The 13,292-nt window shown below is 40.6% G+C and overlaps 1 long non-coding RNA gene across 1 annotated transcript; it reads left to right on the top strand.

Moving 5' to 3' along the window:
• The first annotated feature begins 1,644 nt into the window (after window positions 1-1,644).
• LOC121710116 lies at window positions 1,645-2,266 on the top strand. The gene is made up of 2 exons (XR_006032096.1): window positions 1,645-1,811; window positions 1,976-2,266. It is a non-coding gene; the product is annotated as an uncharacterized LOC121710116 (long non-coding RNA).
• Window positions 2,267-13,292: the final 11,026 nt, after the last annotated feature.

Here is a 13,292-nt window from a genome sequence, read left to right on the forward strand (position 1 = left end):
AAGTCTGCCAAGGATACTCTTTTTCAGTGTATGTGTGTGCGTGTGCATGTTTGTGCGTGTGCACATGGTTATGTGTGTGTGTGTGTGTGTGTGTGTGTGTGTGTGTGTGTGTGTGTGTGTGTGTGTGTTTGTGTGTGTGTTTGTGCATGCACGAGAGTGTGTGTGTTTGTGTGTGCGCATGAGTGTGTGTGTGTGTGTGCATACGTGAGGATCCGCATGTGTTTTGTATAGTAGGTCTAATTATATTTTGCATGTCATGTGGGTTCACAAAACTACAGGACCTTCTCTCCAGAATCTATAATCTGTAAGTCTGTAAGTGATATCTGTAAGTCATATCACAGAGCATAGAAACCGCCTTCACTCGGGGCTCTGAAACATTTTCTGAGAAAAACATGTACTTTTGCCTACCAGGAGCCTGTTGCCCACAGCAGCAGGTGTTTCTCAATAAACCCGAAAGTGTTGTTAGATCTCTCCAACTGCATTTCCAAACTGTAAGTTTGTGGAATGCTAGGGCTGGGAGGAAAAAAATTGTTGACCCAGGGGTTACCTTCTCTCCGACCTGATTTCATTCCAGTGGAGGTCTATCACCCTTACCCACGTGCAAATTTTCTTTCATGACTGCTGAATTTAAAAAAAGCAAGCGTGGCTGAGTTAATCATGGATTGGATTGTGTCTACAAAGGGCTTGTCCCTTGACAGAACAGTCTTCAGGACATAGGCAAGTTATAATCTGCCAAAGTCTCATTATCGTGACATGTAAAACAAATGTGGCAGATTTAGATTTAGATTTAGATAGATTTAGATCTAGATTTAATTACTCGGTTTGGCTAAACTTACTGACTTTTTGGCTTTACTTCCCATTGCTTTTTAAATTTGTTCTATTGTGCTTTTTTGTTTTTTGCATTTTATTTATTTCATCCTATCTTTTCAATTCTATAAATCAAGGTATGCCTCAGGTAACACCCATAGCAAATAAAACATTAAAATGAAATAAAAACATAATTAAAAACTGTCAATTCTTCAAATTGAAAATACAAACATATATAAAGATAACCAAAAAACACATTAAAAGACTAAGTAAAAATACAAACCTAATGAAATGTAGGTACATTTTAAGAAATATTAAAATATCACTAATGAAAATTGTAATAACTGCTTTTTCAAAGCTCTTCTTTTTTTTTTTTACAAACTTAAACAGTTTAGAGAAGATTAGTGAGACATTAAGCAGGAGATGGATGCAGTGCAGGCTGTGTGTAGATAAAGGCTGCTTTTTACCTTTACCTCTATCATGCCGGCTCTCCCTACCTTACTCAAATGAATACAATATTGTCATTTTACAATGTTATCAACATTGCGCTATGCTGTCAATTCTATTAAAAGCTGAAATTGTTGATGTTCATCATAATGACAGTGTAAAGGACCACTTTGGAGTTTTAATATATGATGTTGATTTAATGAAATAAGTATGGGTTGGATTATTGGTAAAATATTTTTGTAAATGTTTGGAACTTAATCTAAATGAATTCTATATTTTGTATGTGCCTTTAATGTTATTTGTAGGCTATTGACCGAAAATTCTGTGCACCAGTAATGTTGAAATTTGTCCCTTTGGTGGCACAGTAGTTTGCACAAGGGAAGATGAGCTTTTAAATTGTAGCTGGCGGGTGTGAGTGGTAGGCTACGCAGCTGTGTTTGGGCCTACAGGATTTTATCTGAGATTTGGTTTCATTCATAAACTTAAATTGGCGCCCGTTTCATGACGGAAGAAAGAACTATCATATATTGTTTGCATTCCTTGGTGAGCGCAGCGAGGTACGTTTCATTCATAGTTATTCAGGAAATGTTTGCACATATGTATGGTCTATTGTAATGGCTGTGTAATTAATGTGTCGCTCTAAATGTTTGTTCACGTAATGATGTTTGTAGCCGTGAAAGCAAGTGTGTGTGAAATGTTTGTATGTATGTTTTCAATACAGTTTTCACGGTGCTAAGGTGACGATGATGGATTAAAAGTTGAACGTATGCTGTTTTGGCGAACTAATTAAAGAACACCTTATGCATCAGTCGAGACTCTTTTGGATCCAAGGGCTGCTGCAGTGAAAATTCGACGCTACATCTTGAGTCATCTGCTTTGCTGCACGTCGTCTTCGTTCCGGAGGTTGCCATCGTTTGTTCCACGCATCCAGGCAAGGTCGTAAATTGGTAGCGTTTAACAGAGACTAGGCCTACAGATGTGGTGAGAGACTCTTGGTACCTTATCAGGATATCAAAAAATTAACATTTGTGGAATGTGATGAAATTGTATGGTAAAGAGCTGTATCTCAGAAGTTAACTTGAGCCACTCTAATTCTTATTAAGTTGTCTTGAATATTTAAAGTGTTTTCTGTATTTAATTGTCATTTTGGGTAGGCCTGTCTTGAATATTCAAAGTGAGCAGTGTTAGGTTACACCAACATCTTATCACAGCTCCCTGAATCACTTTAATCTATAAATGCATCAATTAGTGATGCGAACATGTCTGTGTCAGGAGAAAATGAAAAGTCCACTGATGAGAAAGATCTAAGCCCTGATGAACCTTCAACAGAAGAGAAATCTAGAGGCCCAGGTGAAAGAAAGGGGTCTCTCGTGAAAGAAAGCTTACAGAAAAAGGCAAACAAATGCGTGAAGAGGAAGCTAAAAGGCACGTAAAGGCATTTTTGAGAGCTTATGAATCTTGGAAGCAGATGGCACGAGAAGCTAGAACTAGGCTTAAGATATTCTGTTTGAAGGAGGATCTTGATAAAATAAACCAACACATTCAGAGTGGATACGACCGTGTAAGTCAAAATTATGAGTCACTTCAACGCAATTCTCTTAGAACACCAGAGATTGTGCAGAAATTGGATGCTTGTAACACACTGACAACAGAAATATGTGACCTTGTGAGTAAACGGTTTGATGTAGGTCTAGTTCAAGAGACCTTTAAAGAGGAAGCTGAAAAAGAAAGAGTGCCAATGATTTAAGTCGTGAAGAATATAAATCTGTCTTTGGTGGGACAAGCACTGAAAGTGTTATTTCAGAAGGATCCATAAAATTAGATAACCTGTCAATCACAAGCTCTAAGGATTCTAGCAAGCGTGCAGATGCGGAAGCAGATTTTGCAGCCAAATTAGAACAGGCAAAGTCTATCGAAGAGATACAAGCTCAACAAGCCAAACTTACAAAGCTGGAAAGTGAATGGAAACTCCATGAGTCACAAATGCTGATAGAAATGAAGCAGAAGTGGAGCCGAAGTTAGAAGAGGAGAAAACAAAGCTGAAAATGTTGCAAGCGAGCATGGATGTGAAAGTGGCTGCAGCTCGAGTTAGAACTTCTAATAAACTGGAGGGTGATGTGGAGAACATGGTGGGAGAACACAATACAGCCTCTGTTGTCAGAACCACTCCGGCTACGTATTCAAACAGACAACTAGATACGGGAGTCTCCCTGTTCCAATCGCAACCACCATCTCAGAGTGTAACAGCCAACTTAGCTGAAGCAATTGCAAGTTCATTAAGTCTAAATCGTCTGCCTGTTCCTGAACCAACCATGTTTGCAGGTGATCCTTTGAAATTTGTTGTCTTCTGGATGTCATTCACAACTCTAATTGACAGTAAACCTATCTCTGCTTGCGAAAAAATGCTCTACTTGAAAAGCTACCTCTCAGGAGAGGCACGGAAGGCTGTGGAAGGATTCTTTTACCGGAGCTCTGAGGATGCATATGAAGGTGCTTGGGCCGTTTTAAAGGACCGGTACGGAAATCCATTCATTGTGCAGGAAGCATTTCGAGAAGCTGATGAAATGGCCTAAGATTAGTCCTAATGATTCTCTGGCACTTAGAGATTTTGCTGACTTTTTAAAGAGCTGTGTAGAAGCTATGCCCCATGTCAAAGGATTGGCCATCTTAAATGATTGTGAGGAAAAGCATAAGCTCTTGAAAAAATTGCCAGACTGGATTGTACGCAAATGGAGCTGAATCGTAGTAGAGCAGCTTGATGCATCTGGAGAATATCCAATCTTTGAACACTTTGTGCTGAAGGAAGTTTGTGCTGAAGGAAGCCCGCATAGCCTGTAATCCAATCCCATCACTTCTTCCTTCTTGAGCTCCAGCTCAGTAGATAAAAGGTTTCCCAAGAGGGCAAAGGCCCTCAGTACAAGTGCCCGAACAAAATCTCATGCATTTAAGTCAGAAAGTTTGTCTCCTTTCAAGCCAAAGCTGCCATGCCCTGTTTGTAAGGATGAGCTGCACGGCATTGCTAAGTGCCCAGTCTTTGCTGCCAAGTCTATGGGAGATAAAAAGGCATTCATACATCAAAATTATCTATGCTTTGGATGTTTGCGTAAGGGACATATAACTAAAGATTGTAAAACGTGGCATGTCTGTGGAATGTGTAGCCGGCACCATCCAACTTGTTTGCATGAAGAGAGAAGAGATCTGGTGAAACAAAGAGAAGTTCCACTTCTGGCTCCACAGAAGGACAAGCAAATCAGGAAGTCCGCAAAGTTTTGCCCCATGCAGTAACTCAGAATTCTTCTGCTACCTCAAGTATTGTCCCGCTTTTCTTGTCATCTATGAAAGAACCCCAGAAGGAAATTCTTACCTATGCTCTTCTTGACAAACAGAGTGATTCATCTTTTGTCTGGGAAGACCTTGTCAGAGAGCTAGATGTAGTTTCTAAACCATCCTGTTGACAGGTCTTGCATACCAACCAGAACCACAGCGTCACAGTGGCCTCACCTCAAACATCTTGCAAATAACTTGCCATCTCTTCAAGACTGCGAAGTGGGACTGTTGATTGGCTATGATTGTCCTTCAGCTTTAGCCCCCCTTGAGGTAATCACTGGTTGTGAGAATAAACCATTCGCACAAAAGACCGAGCTGGGATGGAGTATAATAGGAGCAGCTAATCCCCACTTGGATAGGCAGGGATGTCAAAGATTCATACATAGAGTGGCAGTGAGAGAGATGCCGGTTTCATCAGCCGCAGACATCTTGAAGGTTCTGGAATCTGACTTCAATGAGAGGAATTCTGAGGGTAAATGTGTCTCAAGATGATGTGCGCTTCATACAGATTCTTAGGGAAAACATCCAGCAGAAAGCGGACGGTCACTTGGAGATGCCGCTCCCATTTAAAGGCCATAAGCCCCCCTCATTACCTAACAATAAGAAGCTGGCCATAATTCGCCTGCAGCACTTAAAGAGGAAGTTCAAGGCCAATCAACAGCCAGCCCCAGACGTATCTGTCGGAGAGGTTGTTTGGTACATACCCCACCACGGTGTGTACCACCCGAAGAAATCTGGCAAATTGAGAGTTGTCTTTGATTGTTCAGCTAAATTTTGTAGCATGTCGTTGAACGATGCTTTGCTGATATGCTCCGATATGATTAATTCCTTGGTAGGAGTTCTGTCGTTTCAGAAAGGAAAAGGTGGCCATCGTCTGCGATATTGAAAGAATGTTCCATCAGTTCTTTGTCACACCTGACAATCGCAGTTACCTGAGGTTTCTATGGTGGGAGCATGGAGACCTTGATCGTGAGCCTGAGGAATATCAGATGGCAGTAGGGATGTCCCGATCCTATATTTGGATCGGATATGCAAAAAATGCATATCAATATGGGATCGGCCTGCACAGGAAAATCCCGATCCGGACTCCCGATCCAGTTTTTTTTTTTTTTTTCAAAACTCCGGTCAGTGTTTTCCAGCGCACCATAATCCATTCTAGTTTTCAGCTTTTCCCCCCAAATCCGGTCTGTGTTTTTCAGCACACCTAGCGACCTGTCCAGCATCCCACTTGTCTGTGCATGTCCCACTAAGAATTTAGTTAGAAGTTATCGAGCAAACATTTCATGTCACAGTTGAATTAATATAGCCTAATGTAAACCGTGACCGCGAGTGTCTGCGAGACCCTCTTACTATTAAGGCTCTTATGCATGTTGCTGCTGTCTAACAAATGTTATCTCCGCGATTTAAGATTGTTTGTGTAATGTATAGGCACAGCACGCACTTTAATTTCCCTATTTTTACAATCGGCTAGCCTAATAAACACATTTGATTTCAAAAAGCAACCTGGTCAATCGCTAACAACTAAGTGCACCTAGGTCTACAACTCTACACATCCAAAAGGGTAGAAGCTTCCAGTAGGCCATCATAACTTTTTTTACCGTTTAGTCTGTACATTGGCGCAGCCTACGACGATGTGAATTAGTGACGGCTGTTGTCGCGGTAAACTTAAGCTCCTGTCTCTAAATAGTGTATTGCTATGTTGCTTGATTTTCTGTAATAAATGCAGCCTGTAGCCTAGGTTACTTCAGCAAACCCAGACTAGTTGTGGCATCAGTTTCGCTTTTAAAACGCAACAGTGAGAGGCTTTTTAGCGCAGTCTCACTTATCATTGATGAGCACAGGAGCAGACTGACACCTGAGCATGTTGAAATGATCACCTTTGTGAAGAAGAATCTCCCCATCATGCTCAGACTGCAGCCAGGGCAAACCGTAGAAATTGAAGGGAGTATGGAGATGGAGCAGTAAAGTGTGGAGGAGATGGCAATACTGTAGAAGGCGTGACGGTTATTTGGGTTGTTATAGCCAATTCAGTGTGTGTGTGGTAATTTGACTATTTTCTATTCCGGGGCAGTTCCAGCGTTATGGATGTGACAATTGGACTCATATTGGTAAACAAAATGCCTTAGAGTGGGGGCAAAATTAGTATTAGTGAATTCATTTGCATAACTTTTAATGTAACCTCTGTCCTCTGAATACTGAGAAATCCTCAAATTTCATATAATCAATTTCATCCTAAGAATACAAGGCATTTTATCAGCGTTATGGATGTGACATGAAATGGACACACTTTTGTGAGAGATTACAGGTTTTCTACAAACTCTGTGAATTTTGAAGGAAACTGCCGAAACTATGATATATGTAGCATGAAGGAGACTTGAATGAACACAAAAAGTGTGTTTTTGAAACTATGCGTCATTTTCGTAATGCATTATGTAGGAAAAACTGGCGTTATGGATGTGACTGTTTCACGTAATGGATGTGACATGTCTGAACCAGTCCTCGACAAACTACATAAAACACATACTTAAGTAGTGAATTTTGATATGAAACAATTGAAATGGTAATCATGAAAAACTAGCGATGAAATGATTGCTTCCTCAGTGCCCACTAAGATCCACAGGACGAATCAGGACAACAAGTCATTTAAAATATAAAAGACATTTTATTTTTTTATTTTTCCGTCATCAATTTTGCCCAGTGATTCCCGGGTTACTGAAACACCAGGGAACATGAAACTTGGTGGCCACTCCCCTAAATAACTATCCCTACCTCAACCGTTGCACCCAAGATAACAAAATATTTATGGTATGTTAGTCTCAAGAGCCCGCATCAACCTAACCCATACCCACTCATTTGTGATTTGCACACATAAAGTACATGCACGCGCACGTGCACACACACACATGCACACACATGCACATGCGCACACACACACTCGCGCACATACAGACAGGCAAGCACACACACACACACACAGACAGGCAAGCACACACACACACACACACACACATGCACAAACACCCACCCACATGAATGCAGACACATAAACACACACATGAATGCAGACACATAAACACACACACACAGGCACACATACGCATGTGCGCATGCAAACACGCACACGCACACACACACATAAACACACAAACACAGGCACGCATACGCACATGCACACACACAGACGCACACACACTCTTTTAAACAAAAGCAAACTCACAGCACACACTCATTTACATGCACATGAGTTGCAGGAGTAGGAGATGGAGACAAATTGACAAGCGTGATTTATTTTTGCGAAGAGAATATGCAGGACTGAGAGGCGGTCATATTTTGTACCGCTATGTGGTACATCTAGTTTATTGCTGCCCTTACTCATGTTACTCTGTGGGTATTAGCTACAGAGGACCTGACACTTATGCGGTCATATCGTGTCACATTTAAAATTAAACTGTGTTAAGCAGACGTGAACGGCAGGCTGAACAGATCTGCAACAGAAGGAGGTTGCTATGTTAACTCCAGCTGCAAAGTCAGCCATCTTCACCAGCTAACACGATAATCCAGTTACTGTACAACAACAGTATGACAGTTACAGGAAGATAATCGCTCAGATTTTCGTTATTAGGCCACTTGAAAATAGGCTATGGCTAGGCTAATCACTGGAGGTATTTTAATATTATGTTTGTTTTGCTAATGGTTAGGCAAGGCCTCCCTGAGGTTTTGATCATCCTAATAATCTTTGAAATGTCAATTGTAAACACTAAGTTGAAATGCGTTGAAACTGACATGCCACCAGAACAGACGTTTTATCGGCTTTGAGGTATAATAAAGTCCCCAGTCTTGTAAATTCACATTATGTAACATCCATAACGTCACATCCATAACGCACCATTAAAGGTTTTAAAAGTAAGAAAGGGGCACAATTTGGTCATAACACTTTACATTGATATAAATCAGCTTTGCACAGACACTATGGACATTGTCGCATCAACACTGTATGTGTAGCATAAACTTTTCCTATGAAACGTTATGGATGTGACATGGCCATGGAACTTGCTGACTTGCTGCTGACAAATGTAAGGAGTTGTGCTCTTAAAGGCAAGCTGAGCATAGACATTGCTCTACCATTCCTTTGTCAATCTGGAATTTGTCGAATGACACAATTTGTTTGAACCTTGGGTCCATTTATCCACTTTTTAAATATGTATAATATTACCATGTGAAAAATGTTGTTTCTGTATGGTTGCACACCATATTTATGATGTAAAAAGAGTGTCATTCTCCATCAAATTCAATCAGATCAGTTACAAACAATAAAATATAGACCTAAATGAAGATTTTAACAGCAGTTCTATTTGCGTTTGCACAACTTTTTTTCCCATAGTAAGGATGACCTTTGCATGGAATTGCCCTCCGGTTTTGTGTGTGTTGCTTTTATATATAATTTTATATTGTTTACAATATTGTTTACACTGATGGCTTTTTTAAGCCTTGGTTTACACTCTTGAGCAGAGCACTGATGCCAATTCAGTTTGTGTGGTTAATTGACTATTTATTTTCTACTCAGCTTTTCTGTGTGTTTTGCGTTTTTTATACTGTTTACAATATTGTTTGCACTGATGGCTTTTTAAGCCTTGGTTTAAACTATTGTTGTTCAAGAGCAGAGCACTGATGCCAATTCAGTTTGTGTGGTTAATTGACTATTTATTATTTTGTGTTTATTTAACCCTGTTAAGAATAAACAGGTCAGCTTCTCATTACCAACCATTGTGGATTATTCAAACTAACCTAATTAAGATGGCTAGTTGTTCTTAAGAGTAAAACCCTTTCCAACATGAGTATAACAACAAAATAAGTAAATATCTTTAATACATGCTTGGATCGGCCGGTATCGGTATCGGCCGATGCTAAAAGCTACAATATCGGTATCGGATCGGAAGTGCAAAAAGCTGGATCGGGACATCCCTAAAATAAGCATAGAGTTATGTTAATATGATGGTTTATGTTTGTCTGCACATATATGCATGTGAAATACTTTTATGACTATTCACTTTCAAGAACTTTTGAATGGGTCTCTCTCTCTAACAGAAGGTTTAGATGGAAACTGATGTTTTCCTGATTTCTGTTCAACAACTCGTAATTTCACTCTTTGCACTAAGCCATCACCATCCATAAAGGGTTCCACTACTCGCCCCAACCACCACAGATTTCTTGGGAGAATGTCTTCCTTTACAATGACCACATCATTTTGAGATTGCGGCGGGCCACGTGCCACTTCTGTCGTGTGGAAATGTTCTGGAGGTACTCCCTCTTCTATCGACTCCAGAACTGCTCGATCAAATACTGAACTCGACGCCATCGCTTTGTACAGTATACATCCTCTTTCTCAAACTTTCCAGGAGGTGGAAGAGCAATCTTTTACTTCATTAGGATTAGATGATTACGTGTTAAAGGTTCAAGAGAGTCAGGATCATTTATTCCATGTACTGTCAGTGGGCGGCTGTTAACAATGGCCATGGCTTCGTAAAAGAGTGTACTAAGGGAGGAATCATCAAGCCTACCTAAACTTTGAGCCAAAGTAGCATCCAACACACTTCGAACAGTGCGTATTTGGCGCTCCCAAACCCCACCAGCATGGCTTGCTGACGGGGCATTGAAGACAAACTCGCACTGATGCTCCGCCAGAAACCTTTCCAAAGCCTGGTTGTCACACTGTTTAAGTGCTTCTCTCAATTCATTCTTAGCTCCTATGAAATTCCTGCCTTGGTCACTGTACAGTTGGCGCACTACTCCCCTTAGGCTAATGAGACACCGTAAGGCATTGATAAAGGAGTCAGTGGATAGATCTTCTAACATTTCGATGTGAACAGCACAGGAATAGAAACAGGTAAAGATCAAACCGTACCTTTTGTACTCCTTCCTACACCTTTTAATGACGAATGATTTAAACCAGTCTATTCCGCAGTATGTGAATGGGGCGGATGCTTCAACACGCTCTTTAGGAAGCTCAGCCATACGCCGTTCTTCTACCGGACGCCTCAGCTTCCTGCACTGAACACATTTGTGTATCAGTTTCGCAACCAACTTGCTGCCACTGATGATCCAGAATCCATTTGCTCTAAGCTCCATTTGAGTTTGACTTCGACCTTGATGGCATACTTGAGAATGATAGTGCGACAATATAAGCTGGGTGATATGACCGTCTTTGGGTAGAATGCGCGGGTGCCTAAATTCTTCACTAAGCGATGAATGTTTCAATCTTCCACCAACGCAAAGTATGTCCTCTTTAAGAATGGGATCAAGACTAAAAAGGGGACTAGAACATGGAAGACTTTCCCCTGCTTCAAGTGCCTTTTATCTCTCGACTGAATGCTTGCTGTTGGACAAGCTTTATCACCACTTGGCAGCAATCTCACGCTCTTTGACAGTCACAACCTCAGTTTGACACCTTCGTCCAGACACTAGTCTCTTAAAGCGATGGTTCGGAGTAATTTCACCCTAGGGTCCTTTGCACCATGACCCCGAGCCAAACACCCTCCCAGAACCTGTTTTCCCTTGGTCGAACCCTGGTCAAGTAGTGCCGTCAGAAACAAATAAGTTTCTGCAGTCGTAATGGTACCAACTTTTATCTCGTAAATTACTCCACTAATAATGCCCTGAATGGTACGAAACTTCTACAGTAGTACAACTATGTTCTTTACTCAAAATGAGGCATTGAAAAGTTTGTAAATACACCAGGAGTTTATTTAAATAACACTTGCCTGATGGATGCTACTTTCTGCTACTATACCTCTGCGTCGACGTTACTTACGTGATTTGGGAAAAGCCCGTAAATGGGATAATGTGCTGTGCAAGAAATTGCTCAAGAGTGTAAACCAAGGCTTAAAAAAGCCATCAGTGTAAACAATATTGTAAACAATATAAAATTATATATAAAAGCAACACACACAAAACCGGAATAGAAAATAGTCAAATTACCACACACACACTGAATTGGCTATAACAACCCAAATAACTCACGCCTTCTACAGTATTGCTATCTCCTCCACACTTTACTGCTCCATCTCCATACTCCCTTCAATTTCTACTGTTTGCCCTGGCTGCAGTCTGAGCATGATGGGGAGATTCTTCTTCACAAAGGTGATCATTTCAACATGCTCAGGTGTCAGCCTGCTCCTGTGCTCATCAATGATAAGTGAGACTGCGCTAAAAAGACTCTTTCGCTTTTTTCATTTTAAAAGCGAAACTGATGCCACAACTGGTCTGGGTTTGCTGAAGTAACCTAGGCTACAGGCTGCATTTATTACAGAAAATCAAGCAACATAGCAATACACTATTTAGAGACAGGAGCTTAAGTTTACCGCGACAACAGCTGTCACTAATTCACATCGTCGTAGGCTGCGCCAATGCACAGACTAAACGGTAAAAAAAGTTATGATGGCCTACTGGAAGCTTCTACCCTTTTGGATGTGTAGAGTTGTAGGCCTAGGTGCACTTAGTTGTTAGCGATTGACCAGGTTGTCTTTTGAAATTAAATGCATTTGTTAGGCTAGCCGATGGTAAAAATAGGGAAATTAAAGTGCGTGCTGTGCCTATACATTACACAAACAATCTTAAATCGCAGAGATAACGTTCGTTCTTCAGGCAAAGCTGTCAGCAGCAACATGCATAAGAGCCTTAATAGTAAGAGGGTCTCGCGGACTGTCGCGGTTAACATTAGGCTATATTAATTCAACTGTGACATGAAATGTTTGCTCGATAACTTTAAATTCTTAGTGGGACATGCACAGACAAGTGGGATGCTGGACAGGTCGCTAGGTGTGCTGAAAAACGTAGACCGGATTTGGGGGGAAAAGCTGAAAACTAGAATGGATTACCTACACCGGTTTTGAAAACAAACTGGATCGGGATTTTCCCGTGCAGGCCGATCCCATATTGATATGCATTTTTTGCTAATATCGGCGGCCGATCCAATCCAAATATCGGATCGGGACATCCCTAGCTTATTTGCACAATTTTTCAATTTGGGGGATAGTAAGTGGTCTAGAAGATCTTAGAATCGTGTATGATTTATTTGGTGGTGTAATCATAGCATGATTGGTGGGAGTGTAAAGGACCACTTTGGAGTTTTAATATATGCTGTTGATTTAATGAAATAAGTATGGGTTGGATTATTGGTAAAATATTTTTGTAAATGTTTAACTTTAATCTAAATGAATTCTATATTTTGTATGTGTCTTTAATGTTATTTGTATGTGATTGACCAGAAATTCTGTGCACCTGTAATGTTGAAATTTGTCCCTTTGGTGGCACCGTAGTTTGCACAGGGAAGATGAGCTTTTAAATTGTAGCTGGCGGGTGTGAGTGGTAGGCTACGCAGCTGTGTTTGGGCCTACAGGATTTTATCTGAGATTTGGTTTCATTCATGAACTTAAATAATTTGACTCCCGTTTCATGACGGAAGAAAGGACTATCATATATTGTTTGCATTCCTTGGTGAGCGCAGCGAGGTACGTTTCATTCATAGTTATTCAGGAAATGTTTGCACTTATGTATGGTCTATTTTGCTGTGTAATTAATGTGTCGCTCTAAATGTTTGTTCACGTAATGATGTTTGTAGCCGTGAAAGCAAGTGTTTGTGAAATGTTTGTATGTATGTTTTCAATACAGTTTTCACGGTGACGATGATGGATTAAAAGTTGAACGTATGCTGG

Source organism: Alosa sapidissima, chromosome 5, assembly GCF_018492685.1.
Source record: "Alosa sapidissima isolate fAloSap1 chromosome 5, fAloSap1.pri, whole genome shotgun sequence".
Lineage (NCBI taxonomy): Eukaryota > Metazoa > Chordata > Actinopteri > Clupeiformes > Clupeidae > Alosa > Alosa sapidissima.